The following is a 12,061-nucleotide window of genomic DNA, read 5'->3' as shown; positions in this document are numbered from 1 at the left end:
TTTTATTAACTCAAAAGTTTAGACAAATGCCTCACTATCCATACTCTGAAGCGGATTGCACTACCTATCAAAATAAAATAAAGAAAACACTAACAAAAGGAATCTGTTCCTCACACTTATACATACAACAAATTTATAAAGGGAATATATGGTAATTCAAATATAACAGAAATAAAAGTTATGTTCAACATAAACCTGACAAATGTCTCTTCTTGTAACCTGGGTGAGATCCTCTTACCCAGATTTGAAAGCAGGATTTTCAACCAACAGTTCAAAATTATGAAATTTCCGTCTTACAACAAAGTCTCTCACTTGGACTCTGACCAACAGTTCAAAATAGAGGGCTTGCAGCAAACTGTTCAACACAATTTCTTCTTAGAAAACAAGAAAACCTCCATAGTTTAACTGTATCAACAATAATGCTTTGTCAGGATGATACCACAACAGTTCAAAGCATAAATGGTCTTGCCACTTTTTCACAGCCCTTAACCACAACACAGTACTTCCTGTCCATTAACCTACCTGGTCCATTAACCTGCAAGGACTACCACTATAAAGTCCCTGCCCTGGTATTCTCGCCTGCCAGGACTCAAGAAAGTCCTAACACTACTACAAGTACTTCTTTGGTAAAGTTGGCTTCTAACAACTTAACAATGTCTTTTGACTTTCAACAACTTCAGTATTGACTATTTTTTCTGGGAAGACATGAAACACATTGGTGCTGTTTGTGCCACACTTGTGATTGCCACATGCAATGCAGGTTATGCTCCTCTCATCCAGAATGTTTTCTATCTGTAGGGCTGTTCTCCAGCCACTCTTATTTTCCCATTCTTAAATCAACCAAATTTAGAAAATGACTATCACACCTGCTCTTCTTGGGGTTAGACAATGCTTGTTTAGGTCTTTTCCAACTATTGCCCTTTTCCCAATCTGGCAATCGGTCTTGCAATCTGCTTGCTTCTTGAGTGTTCTCTCTTGACTTTGGCAATGTAAAGTAATGTTAACTTGTTTTAGGATTGCCCTCTCTTGACTTTGGCAATAATAGTTCTTGTTACCTCCTTGCGATATTGCCCTCTTTTGGCAATTACTTTGACCTTTGCAAGTATAACTAGAACCTTCTTGTCTGCTCCCAAAGCTCTTACTCTGCCACAATAGCTTCTTTATGTATCAGTTCGATATTCATAGTCAGTCTTATTCTGCCACCTTAACTTTGGTATTCAAAGCCATTGTTTATGGCCAGTAGACGATTACGGAGCGTTTCCGTGGTCACACAATGATAGTGAGCTCAACGGGAACTGGATATGCGTCCGCTCGCTCTGCTGCCACAGTGCCTTCTGCTTCTTCCGCTTCGCTCTGCATGGGAAAACAGCTTCTCTTCTCTTCCCATGGCCCGCATAGGTCAAGAGAGAGCATTCCTCGCTCCAGAGACACTCTGGCGCTCGCCTACCACCGCAGCCTGAGTTACAATGTGGAACGCTTTTTAAACTCATCTTTCCCGCCGCGCAACCTCTGCATTCAGGGACATCAAAGGTGGGAAAGCTTTCTACAGCAATGCTTCCAGCCATGCAACCTCTGCATGCAAGGCCTTTAAACTTGCTGACTGTCTTGTGACAATCATCCGGTCTGGCAATAGTGGCGGTTCCAGCGTCTCTGCTTTTCTGCCGCCACTGCAACGTGGAGTGTCTGCAGACACTCCAACTTCTACTACTCCTAAAGGCCTACGCCTAAGGGAGCCCTTTATACTCAGCAGTCCCTCTCAGGTGTGGGTAATTAGAAACATTAGACTGCACCTTGCAGTCTAGTGCCTCTGCATCCCTCTTCCCAGTACTTTGGGCATTGTGGGACTTGAAGTCCCCAATGTTCAAGTTACCTTTTCCTTTCATAGCTCCAATCTTACAATAGGCCATTAAGATGGTAGGGTCTCTGCCAAAGTTAGTAAAGGGGTGTTCAAAATCTCCTGACACCATATCCGATACCCCCCAGCCCTCAAATGTGATCCTCCAGTAAAACACCACCCCCAGGTTCAGGATCGGGAAGAGTCTGCCTTTCCCTGGCCACATGAGAAGGGCACTAGGCCAGGTTTTCTGGGAGAATCACCTCTGAGTCATTACAGTACACACAAGTGTAATTTCACAACTTATATGTGTTTAGTTTCAAATCACTTTAATGCCACAGATGCAGCAATGAAAAAAGACGATGTTTCATCTTCATCAAAGCTATATGAAAAGGTTACTTACCTTTAGTTATGTTTTTTTCTTCTGAATACTACTGGTGTGGGAGTAAAGACTGGAGGGGGTATCTGAACTTCTGCCATCTATATGGTTGGGACAAAGGCACAGAGCATCCCAGCCAAGGTTCTCTCTATGGTAGCTTGGACGAGCAACCAAGGCTTAAGCACTCAGGAGGTGAGGCAGGCTGGTTTAGAAGTACAGTGAGTCCTCAAGCCCCCACAAAGGAATGTCCGCACACTGTTAGGTGATAGCATAGCTTCTTTATATAAAATAAGCTTCAGTAAAATGTATGCATATAAATAATAACACTTTGTACTTGGGCAGTTCTACTCAAAGAATGGCAAATATATATATACTCTATGTGATACCACAAAATACTTACATTCAGTAATAAATGTTCCAACTGCAGGCAGTTTTGAATAGGCATGTGCATTCCTAAGTGAGGTGTAACAGCATACATTAGGGAAGAAAGGCAGGTTAGTTGGGAACAATGGCAGAATGCTTTCTTCAGACTAGATAAACTATTCTGTGTGAGTATCCCCCCACCTAGGCAACCTGTAATGGAAAGGTTAGGGAGTAACTTATCTTGTCTTTTATAGCCCAGTCCAAAATTGTTCAATAACCCTCTCTTTCTAAAGGTTCTACCATTCCAAAGTACCTGAGAGGCCACAGGAGAACAGGATCTGAGACGAATCTGGGGCCCCTGAACAATTCCTGAGGCTCATCAAAGTCTCTTTGGTGCCTGGGCAGGCGAAGTGGCAGAGTTTCCCGATTTCACTCCACGATTCCCCTCGAGGATGGACTCCTCTTGGAAGAAGGAGCCACTGGGATGCAGAGTCCAAGAAGAAAAATTGAACCAGAGTCTCTCTGAAGCACAGCAGTTTTGCTCTTTGCAGTGCTCTCTGTTGGGTCGATGATTTCTCAGACTGTACGAGTCCTGGGAAGATGAAACTTGCTGTGGGCTCCTAAAAGGCTTGACAGATGAGTGCTTCAGTGACTTCCGGCGGCGACGGCTGCAGAGGTAGATTGTGGCGTTAGGTTTCGGGATATCACAGTTTTCTACCTTTCAGTTCTTCAGTGATGCAGATGCAGCACGGACCTTTGGATGGCTTTTGGTGACCCGAACTTGACCACTGTAGTTGACCCCAGACCCTCACCAAATTCGGACACTCGGGACATCTATGTTGGATTCTGGTGGTGGGAAATCCACCAGCGGACCTTCCTCTGCACTCCACAACCCTGGTCCTTCTCTGGCAGTGACGTATTCATCAGCAGTTTGGCACTTTCGCAGCTCTGGTTGTCAAGCAGCACTATGCCCTGGTACCCCCTCTTCTGGGCGCTACACTGAAACAGGCTTCCAGCAGTCACAAACGTTCCTCCGGACCCTGGGCGACACCACTGGACTTCGACTCAAGATGCCCAAGCACTCCTCTTCTGGATTCATGAAGACCCCTTCTCCGGACGGCAGGCACACAGAACTGGCTTCCAGGGTACTTCTGATGATGAGCAGCAGGTTGCACGATGGTCCCTCGTAGCTCAGGGAGAGGTATCTATCCAGGTCCTCTCTTCAATCAGTCTTGGAGCGGCACAGCAGCCTTTGGATTTCGGCGAAGAGTAGCAGCCGTGTTCTTTTGCCTCAAGCTGGACTGAATGCAGGGACCCTAGTTAAACACATTTGTTCCCCATTCACTCAGGCTGAGCCAGGCTTAGTCAACCAATCATGCAGAAGCGGATTCATGCTTGCAGGCATTCAGGTCATTCGCTCCACTCAGACATGTATAACACAATGTGGATTGGAGTAAGCACCCAGCCGTTCGGAGAACTACACTGCATTCCTATCAGTTTCAGTCAGGGCGGTCTCAGGCATTGTGTCACACACACACAAAACAGACACCTACAACACAGAATGTGAGCTGACTCCCAACAACCAGTCAGGGGGAAGGGGAAGAGCCAGTGCTTCCCAGGACTTTGGGAAACAAGGTGCAAAGGCATCAGAAACCAAGAGGCCACAGAGGCCATCTTGCCTTTCTTCAGGAATCCATTGATTCCTATGGCAGTGCCTGGCTGTCCCAAAAATGGAGCACACTCAGAACCGCTACCAAGCCAGCATGCAGCTGCCGCCACCTGCCCATACCCTACACTGTGGTCAACACACAGGAGCCCAAAAACACACATAAGGGTACAAGGGTGTAACCCCACCCATGGGTGCCATAAGGGTATCCCATGGATGTTGTTCACCAAATGGAAAAAAGGAAGCGCTGCACTGCCAGAGGTCCAGGCTGGACCTCAGTGGCAGAAAACACACAAAGAAGTGGTAAGGCAGAGACTAGGAGACCTGTCCTTCGAGAAGGCATTTCCAGCATCAAAGTGGGGTTCAAGCAGACTGTCAATAGTGTGCAGGGCTATCCATTATGCTAGGCCAAACTCTCACCAGTAAACATGACTGAACAGCAAGGCTTTACTGTTAGAAAATGGAGATTGATGGAAGTGCAAATCTCCTGTTCGAGTGTGTTTTTGGTTGGATGGCCTTAGTAGCCCGTTTTTCCCTGGGTGAGTTCATAGGCTCTGTAACCATTTTATCGCTTTGGCAGTGTCACACCAGTTCGATCAATAGACAAATCAAGATTGCACTTTGTCGGAAACTTTCTTGAGCTTTATTGGCAGTAAAAACAGATGGGTAGGTATGAAGGCTTTCAGAAGGAAAATCAATAAATGGAAGGGTTGTAGTGAAGTTTGATTCAAGAGAAAAGATGCAGAGCAAGGTGTCATTTTAAAAACAGTACTTAAGCTACAGCTTGCACCCAGCAGTTTGGAAGCACATGCAAACACAACGTGCAATGTTTTGCAGCCACTCAATACCAAAGCGGACATGCCCCAATAGGAACATTTCAATACCAGAAAATAACCTGCAACTTTGTTAATATGGATAACTGCCTAGTCTGAGGAGAAAGAACAGACGTTCAAGAAAGAAAAACAGATTTGCATTCATGTATTCACGTATTCCTCATCTTTGATATACTCCGATATCCTACTTGCCGCTCTGAAACATTTCACAGAAGAGGGCACCCCTCAACGGCTTTGGTTTGCACTGCGTCCATTGACTCAGTTCATGTTTTTCCTCTCACCAGCACAGTAGTCTCAAAGATGAGAAAGGTGTGAGCATTAACAGAGAGGAATGTGTAAATAACGGAAATTCTCTCCTGATGCAGAGGTAGGATGGGAGGGGTGATGAGGAATAGATTGGAGGAACATCCAGTCGAAAGAACATTACCAGAGTAAGTAAAATGTGAAGAGCCCTTACGTCCGGTGGCAAAGCTTTCCCTGAGGAAGAGTCCAGCATTGTTCCAATGAATTGCAGCTTTTGGGAATGTGTTATGTAGGACTTTGTGAAGTTGAGGAAGAAGCCCAGTTTGTGGATAATGGCAGGTGCTGACCAGATGTTCCAGAGCCTGTTCAGGTGAGCGAGCTTTGATCAGCCAATCGTCCAGATAGGGGTAGATGTGAATCCCTCCCCTCGCTGCCACCACTGCCATCAATTTGGTGAAAACCCTTAGGTGGAGGGTTAGCCCGAAAGGCAGTACTCTAACCTGATAATGCAAATTGCCAAAGGTGAATCTCTGGTACTTCCTGTGCTTGTGATGTATTGGCACATGGAAGTAAGCATCCTAAAGATCCAATGACACCATCCAATCCTGGAGCAGAATGGCATGGAGAATTGCAAAAGAGTGGCCATATTGAACTTGTCCTTCCTGAGGAACTTTTTCAAGCAGCTCAGGTTCGAGATAGGTCACAATCCTCTGTCCTTTTTCATGATCAGAAAACACTGAGTGTAGCATCCTTGATTCCTTTCCGGTGCTGGTAATTGTTCGATTGAACCTTTCTCCAGCAGGGTTAATACCTCCTGCGGGTCTGGTTATTTCAAGGACTGGCCTCTCGGGAGACTGTTCAGAGGCCGTTTTAGAAAAGGAAGGCAGTACATCTAACTGTTTGCAGTGCCTAGGCATTGTAATACTTTGTCACTCTTTCAGCTGCTGGGTTAACTTGCCCCCTAGCATCCTCTTGTCTTAAAGTGGTTTTGGAGGTTGCGGATGGCAAAGAGAGGGAAGGTGTAGCAGCACCTCTGCCTCCACGTTCATGTGAGCCACAACAACGCTGAATCCATTGTCCCCTCTGAGAAAACTGGCCTCTCGTTCATCCAACAGAGGAATAGAAATGAAATGACGACCGCTCCAACCTTGGGAGGAAGATGGGGAAGATTGGCCCTGTTGTGGCTGCCTAATTGCAGCACAGAGATTTAGCTGCAGTTTTAGAGGTCTCTAGCTTCTCCAGACTTTCATCCGCCCTGGATCCAAAAAGTTGTGAGCCCTCGAAGGGCATGTCAAAAAGTTTAGACTGCATATCAGGTACAAAGTCTGACTTTCTCAAGCAAGCAAACCGCCTCAGAATCATACTGGCAGCCCTGGATCGACTCACAGTGTCTGCTGTGTCCAAATCAGATTGTAGCGATTTACACATGGCATCCTTCCCATCCTCTATGATGTTCAGGAAGCCCTCTCCATCCTCCCCCTCAGGGACATCTTGTGCTGCCATTTCAGCCACCTCCCACACGGTATAAGTGAACTTGGCCAAGGCACAGGTGGGGTTGACCGCTTAAATAGCCATGCTCCCTGCTGAGAAGACTCTCTTGCCCAGGGTATCTACTCTTATCATATCTGTGTGGCGGAATTGTAGGGTACGCCGTCCCCTTGGAAGTAGAGGTGGCTGCCTGCACCACTAAGCTCTCCGGGACAGGTGGTTAGAGAGAAACTCTGGGTCAATGGAGGAAGGCCTATATTTTTGGGTGAAATTGTATTCACTGCAGGGGTGGAGTCTGGTTTTCTCCAATTTTCCAGGACTCTCTTCTTGAATGCTATATGGAATGGAAGTATGGGATCCTTTGGTGGCCCCTTATCAAGGATGTCAGTTAAATCATCCTGTTCATACTCCAGAGCAGATATAGCCCAGCCAAGATAATCTTTGACATCATGGATCTGTATGATGCATCAGCATGTTCACATCACTCAGGTGTACCAAACTGCACCTCCGGAGAAGTGTCTAGCCCACTAGCATATTTAAGTGTGTCAACCAGGTCCCTAATCTTAGATTCCTCTAGTCAGGGGGAGTGCCATAATTCACCCCAAACCCAAATACAGGGCTTTCCTCATCTTCCTCCTCCGCATATATAGAGCTCATATACTTAAAGTCTTAGTTACTTACCTGTAACTGTATTTCTCCAGCATTGGCATCTTTCATAGATTCACATGCTTGAATATTCCCCGTCGTCAGACTGGGAATCCTCGGTGATAAAAATGAATTATACATTTTTTTTTTTAATATACACACATTACTATTAGTAATGCATGTACATAGCCCATTATGGCCTATGAGCTATTCTATTGTGTAGTCCCTCCACCTCACTTTGGTCCTTTATGGCCCCAACCAATGAGGTGGCGGGGCTTAAGCTCCAAGCTCGGCAACCATCTTCAGATTTTGAACCGTAGAGACAATAGTATGATGGATGCCGAGCATAGGATCAGCCTCTCAGGGGAGGCGGACGGGCGCATCTGTATCTATGAAAGATACCAATGCTGGAGAAATACAGATACAGGTAAGTAACTAAGACTTCTCCAGCATTGGATCTTTCATAGATTCAGATGCTTGAATAGAATACCAAGCAGTTAAAAGATGCCACCATCATAAACATATATGCATAAATACAGAAAAACACATTTCTGATCAAACCTTTACCATGCAGCAACACAATGGTTACATACTTCGGGAAAGGTGGGAAAAGGAGGCTGGTCCTACCTTATGCAAAGAGATGGCGGAGCACTGCCTGTTCAACTGCAGTTTCTTTGTTGGTATCTTCAGCCAGGCAGTAGTGTTTCGCGAACGTGTGCAGAGTGCTCCACGTGGCAGCTCTGCATATGTCCTTCAAGGCCACCCCTGCATGGAATGCTGTTGACGCTGCCATCCCTCTGGTGGAGTGCGCCGATGGCGGTCTAGTTAGAGGGTCGCCTTTCATCTGATGGGAGTGAGTGATACAGGATGACACCCAGGATGCCAGACTGTGTTTAAAGATATGCTGTCCCTTGGTACGACCACAGAAAGCAATGAACAGTCCGTTTGAGGAGCGGAACTCTTTGGTTCTCTGCAAGTAAAACTTCAAAACTCTTGCAACGTCTAGAGAATGTAATGCTCTTTCCGCTTCAGAAGTGTGATTCTGGAAAAAAGTTGGTAAAACAATGCGCTCAGTGAGTGTCATCTCCGACAGCACCTTGGGAAGGAACTTAGGATGCGGTCTTAAGATGACACAGTCCTTCTGAAACAAAGTAAACGGGGGTTCAGACGACAAAGCTTGTAACTCACTGATCCTTCTGGCTGATGTGATGGCTATCAAATAGGCTGTTTTCCAAGACAAGAACTTCACGTCGCATCTGTGTATGGATTCGAAGGGCGGTTCCACAAGGGTGGTGTTCAGGCTCCAGTTCGGGACTGGCGTGGGCATAGGAGGATAAGTATGCATCAGCCCTTTCAGAAAGACTAACCGCCGGCTGTTAGGGAGAATTCTCTATTTAGGCTGAATTTCCTAACCTAGTGAGTCCCCCAGCAGCTTTGCTGGATTTTTCGGGTTTATTTTTTTCTCCTGCCAAGAGTGAGACTCTTTTACCCTCACTCTTGGACATGACTTGAGAGTGTTTCTGTGACTTGCTATGTGCTTATGGGCTATGGGGTATTTTTTTCCCATAGGCTATCATTGGTTTTTGAATGTGTGTTACACAGCACCCTCAGTGCAGTAACACAGGGGTGTCATAGAGACCCCCAAACATAGACTCCACACCCTGGGACTGACTACTGTCTCCCTGGGTCTGTAAAGTCACCATTGACTTTACTAGTCTTAACTTAGGAACTTAACCAGTACAAACCATCTTACTGTGGAAGTACTGGTAGGGGCAATTAGATTGCCCCTGGGTCTGTTGTCGAGGGGGTACTGTCCCGTCCCCCCTCGCCGAGTTCTGGCTGGTGGCAGTGGATACCACGGAAATATTCCACCGGAATATTTCCCAATGGGATTTCCCATTGGTTTTTGATGCACCACTTTTTGGTGCAATATTAAAGATACCGCCGGGTTATTTATTTAATATAAATTCATCGGTTGGGATTTTTTGCCAGAACTCGCCGCCAAAATGGCGTCTAGGTTCACTTCAGTAACCCTGAACCCGAGTTGAGCCTTTGTTCCACTTTTGACGGGCTTCTGCACAGAAGCCCTCCAAAGTGGTGCCATTCTGTCTGGGTATCACAGGGGGTGTGGGAGGGGGTTTAGGCACCCTGGACTGAGTTGCCTTGCCAACTCATGTCGCACTCTGGTGTGATTGGCCCAAGTGGTGAGCCACCCCGCTCACCACTTAGCATGTTTGAGTGACAGCTAGGCTGTATGAATGGGGGTTTGCTGCATGAAAGCAGGGTTTTTGGGACTGGTTCTTCAGAAGTCGCCACAGGACCTAAGAAGCCGAAGAGGGAGAAGCCGAGCCGACCTGCCAAGACGACACCACCGGTGGAGCCCTGCGGAACCGTCTCACCACTTTTCCGACGACAGAGGAGATCTCCCGCCAGAGAGTCTTCTTCCCTTAACTGGTGGGGACAACCAGTTTCTGCCTTCTTTCCGCCGTCCCGAAGCATCTCGTGGCCGCCTTGCCTGTGCCAAGCACCCCGGCAACCGGGATACCACTTTTTACCTCAACCGCGAAAGAGGGGTAAAATCCTTTGTAACCGGAAAACTCCACGGCTGGTCTCATCCCTGGTAGTGAAACGACCTTCAGCTTTCCTCCACGTCGGGATCACCTCTTCCTCTGGACGACGCCGCAACTTGCACCCACTACCAGGAACAACTGCCACCGCTGGAGGATCCTTTCCACTTTTAAAGGTACTGTGTTCCGCCCGGCTTCCCTTGCCACCGATTGTACGGGGTAGATTTAGCCCTCGGCTCTCGAACCTGGGTAAGCCTGGGACACCCTAACTAAACTTTTCTAAACTCAGTAAAACCTTTTCTACTCACCTGCAAAGACTTATGACATTGTGTGATCTTGGGCATATTTTCGCCTGGCTCTCTCTAAAGCGGACCTCGAACCAATTCTCCTTGTTCCACAATTGACTGCCTTTCTAACCTTATGTGAAAAGTGTTTTACCTTGCTGCTTTCGTTACTTCTGCCTTTTCCCTCCCTTTTTCACTAACTTGTTGGAGTGCCATCTGACGTTAAGCGCTCACCTCTGTTTGGAAATAAGTGGTGTTAACTTAGACTTGTCCAACAAATGACTAGGGATGTACATATAAGTAATAGTGACTGTGTTTTGACTTACTTACCTTTTTCTGTGCTAGTGTAATTTATGAGTGTGCCTTTAAAATAAATAAGTATATACTTTTACACCTAGCTCTGGTCAGTGTTTGCTTGTACTACTGTGCCTCTGTACCTATTCTGTATCCTCTATATACTGCCTAACTCTTCTTGAGGGAAGTCTGACTGCTCAGCCACAGCTACCACAGTGAATCTGTGTGGTGCAGACTGCTACCAAGTGGGTTTACTGCCAACACCTGTAGTCTTAAATCTTTTGCAGTGGTCCCAGAGGGAACTGCACAGGTTTCTGCCTAACACCGGCAAAGAGCAAGGATTGCATCTCCGGAGTTGTTGTGTATGCCGCTATGGCTGACAGATTGACCTTGATGGAGGACAATGAAAGCCCTGTCTTAGCTAAGCACAATAAGTAGGGTAGAACTTGGTCAACCGAAACAGTGAGAGGGTCGATGGCTGATCTCTCGCACCACTTGGAAAATCAAGTCCAATTCCTGGTGTAGGCGACTTGTGTCGACGGGGCTCTCGCAGCCCTGATGATATGCCAAAATTCTGATGGTAGCTTAAGATTCATCAGTTTACGCAGCTCAGGAACCATGCCTTGAGAGATAGGCTCCTCGGGTCGTGGTGGAGGACCTTGTGGTTCTGTTGCGTCATATTGATGCGCCTTGAGGCAAAACGGGGGCCATCAGGATAGATGCTTCAGAGTCGGGTACTAGACTTGTCGCGCCCAATCCGGCGCAATTAGGATCATTGAACAATTCTGTTCCTTCAGTCTGCGTAGTACCCTCGCAATGTGGGGAATGGGGGGAAAGGCATAGAGGAACTTTCCCGTCCACGCCACTGAGAAAGCGTCTCCCAGTGATTGATACTCCGGGTACCTCGAGGCGAACCTTCGGCACTTCTTGTTGTCCTTGGTGGCAAAAGGGTCGATCTGCGGATGGCCCCATAAGGCAAAAATCAGTTGGGTTTCCTTTTCATCTAGCCCCCACTCATGAGACGATGTGTATTCTCTGCTTAGTTTGTCCGCTAGGACATTGTCCACTCCCGGAAGGTGCTCTGCTTGGATCTGGACTCTGTGGTGCAAGGCCCATGCCCATAGCTGTTGAGCTTCTTGTGACAGGATCTCTGACCTCGTGCCTCCCTCCTTGTTTGTGTAGTGCATGGAGGTCGTGTTGCATGTCTGGACTGTAAGTACCTGTCCAGCTATCACAGGCAGGAAAGCCTTCAGCGCCCATCTTATGGCCCTGAGCTCTAACACATTGATGTGGAGTTGGGAATCTTATGCCGACCAAGTGCCCTTGGTTTGGAGATCCACAAGGTGAGCGCCCCAGCCTGATAATGACGCGTCCGTCCTCAGCGGAAGGGTCGATGTAGGTGCTTGAAACGGCATCCCTTGTAGAAGATTCAGGTTAACATTACACCATCGAAGTGCCTTGTGTA

The 12,061-nt window shown here is 47.0% G+C and overlaps 1 protein-coding gene across 6 annotated transcripts in view; it reads right to left on the bottom strand.

Moving 5' to 3' along the window:
- Positions 1-12,061, bottom strand: part of UBR4 (ubiquitin protein ligase E3 component n-recognin 4) — a 2,945,062-nt gene that overhangs the window by 483,688 nt on the left and 2,449,313 nt on the right. The gene's annotated exons all lie outside the window — the stretch shown is intronic.

The sequence above is a fragment of the Ambystoma mexicanum genome, chromosome 8 (assembly GCF_040938575.1).
Source record: "Ambystoma mexicanum isolate Mex_15411 chromosome 8, UKY_AmexF1_1, whole genome shotgun sequence".
Classification (NCBI taxonomy): Eukaryota; Metazoa; Chordata; class Amphibia; order Caudata; family Ambystomatidae; genus Ambystoma; species Ambystoma mexicanum.
The sequence above is the reverse complement of the archived record's forward strand: the minus strand, read 5'-3'. Positions and strand labels throughout refer to the sequence as shown.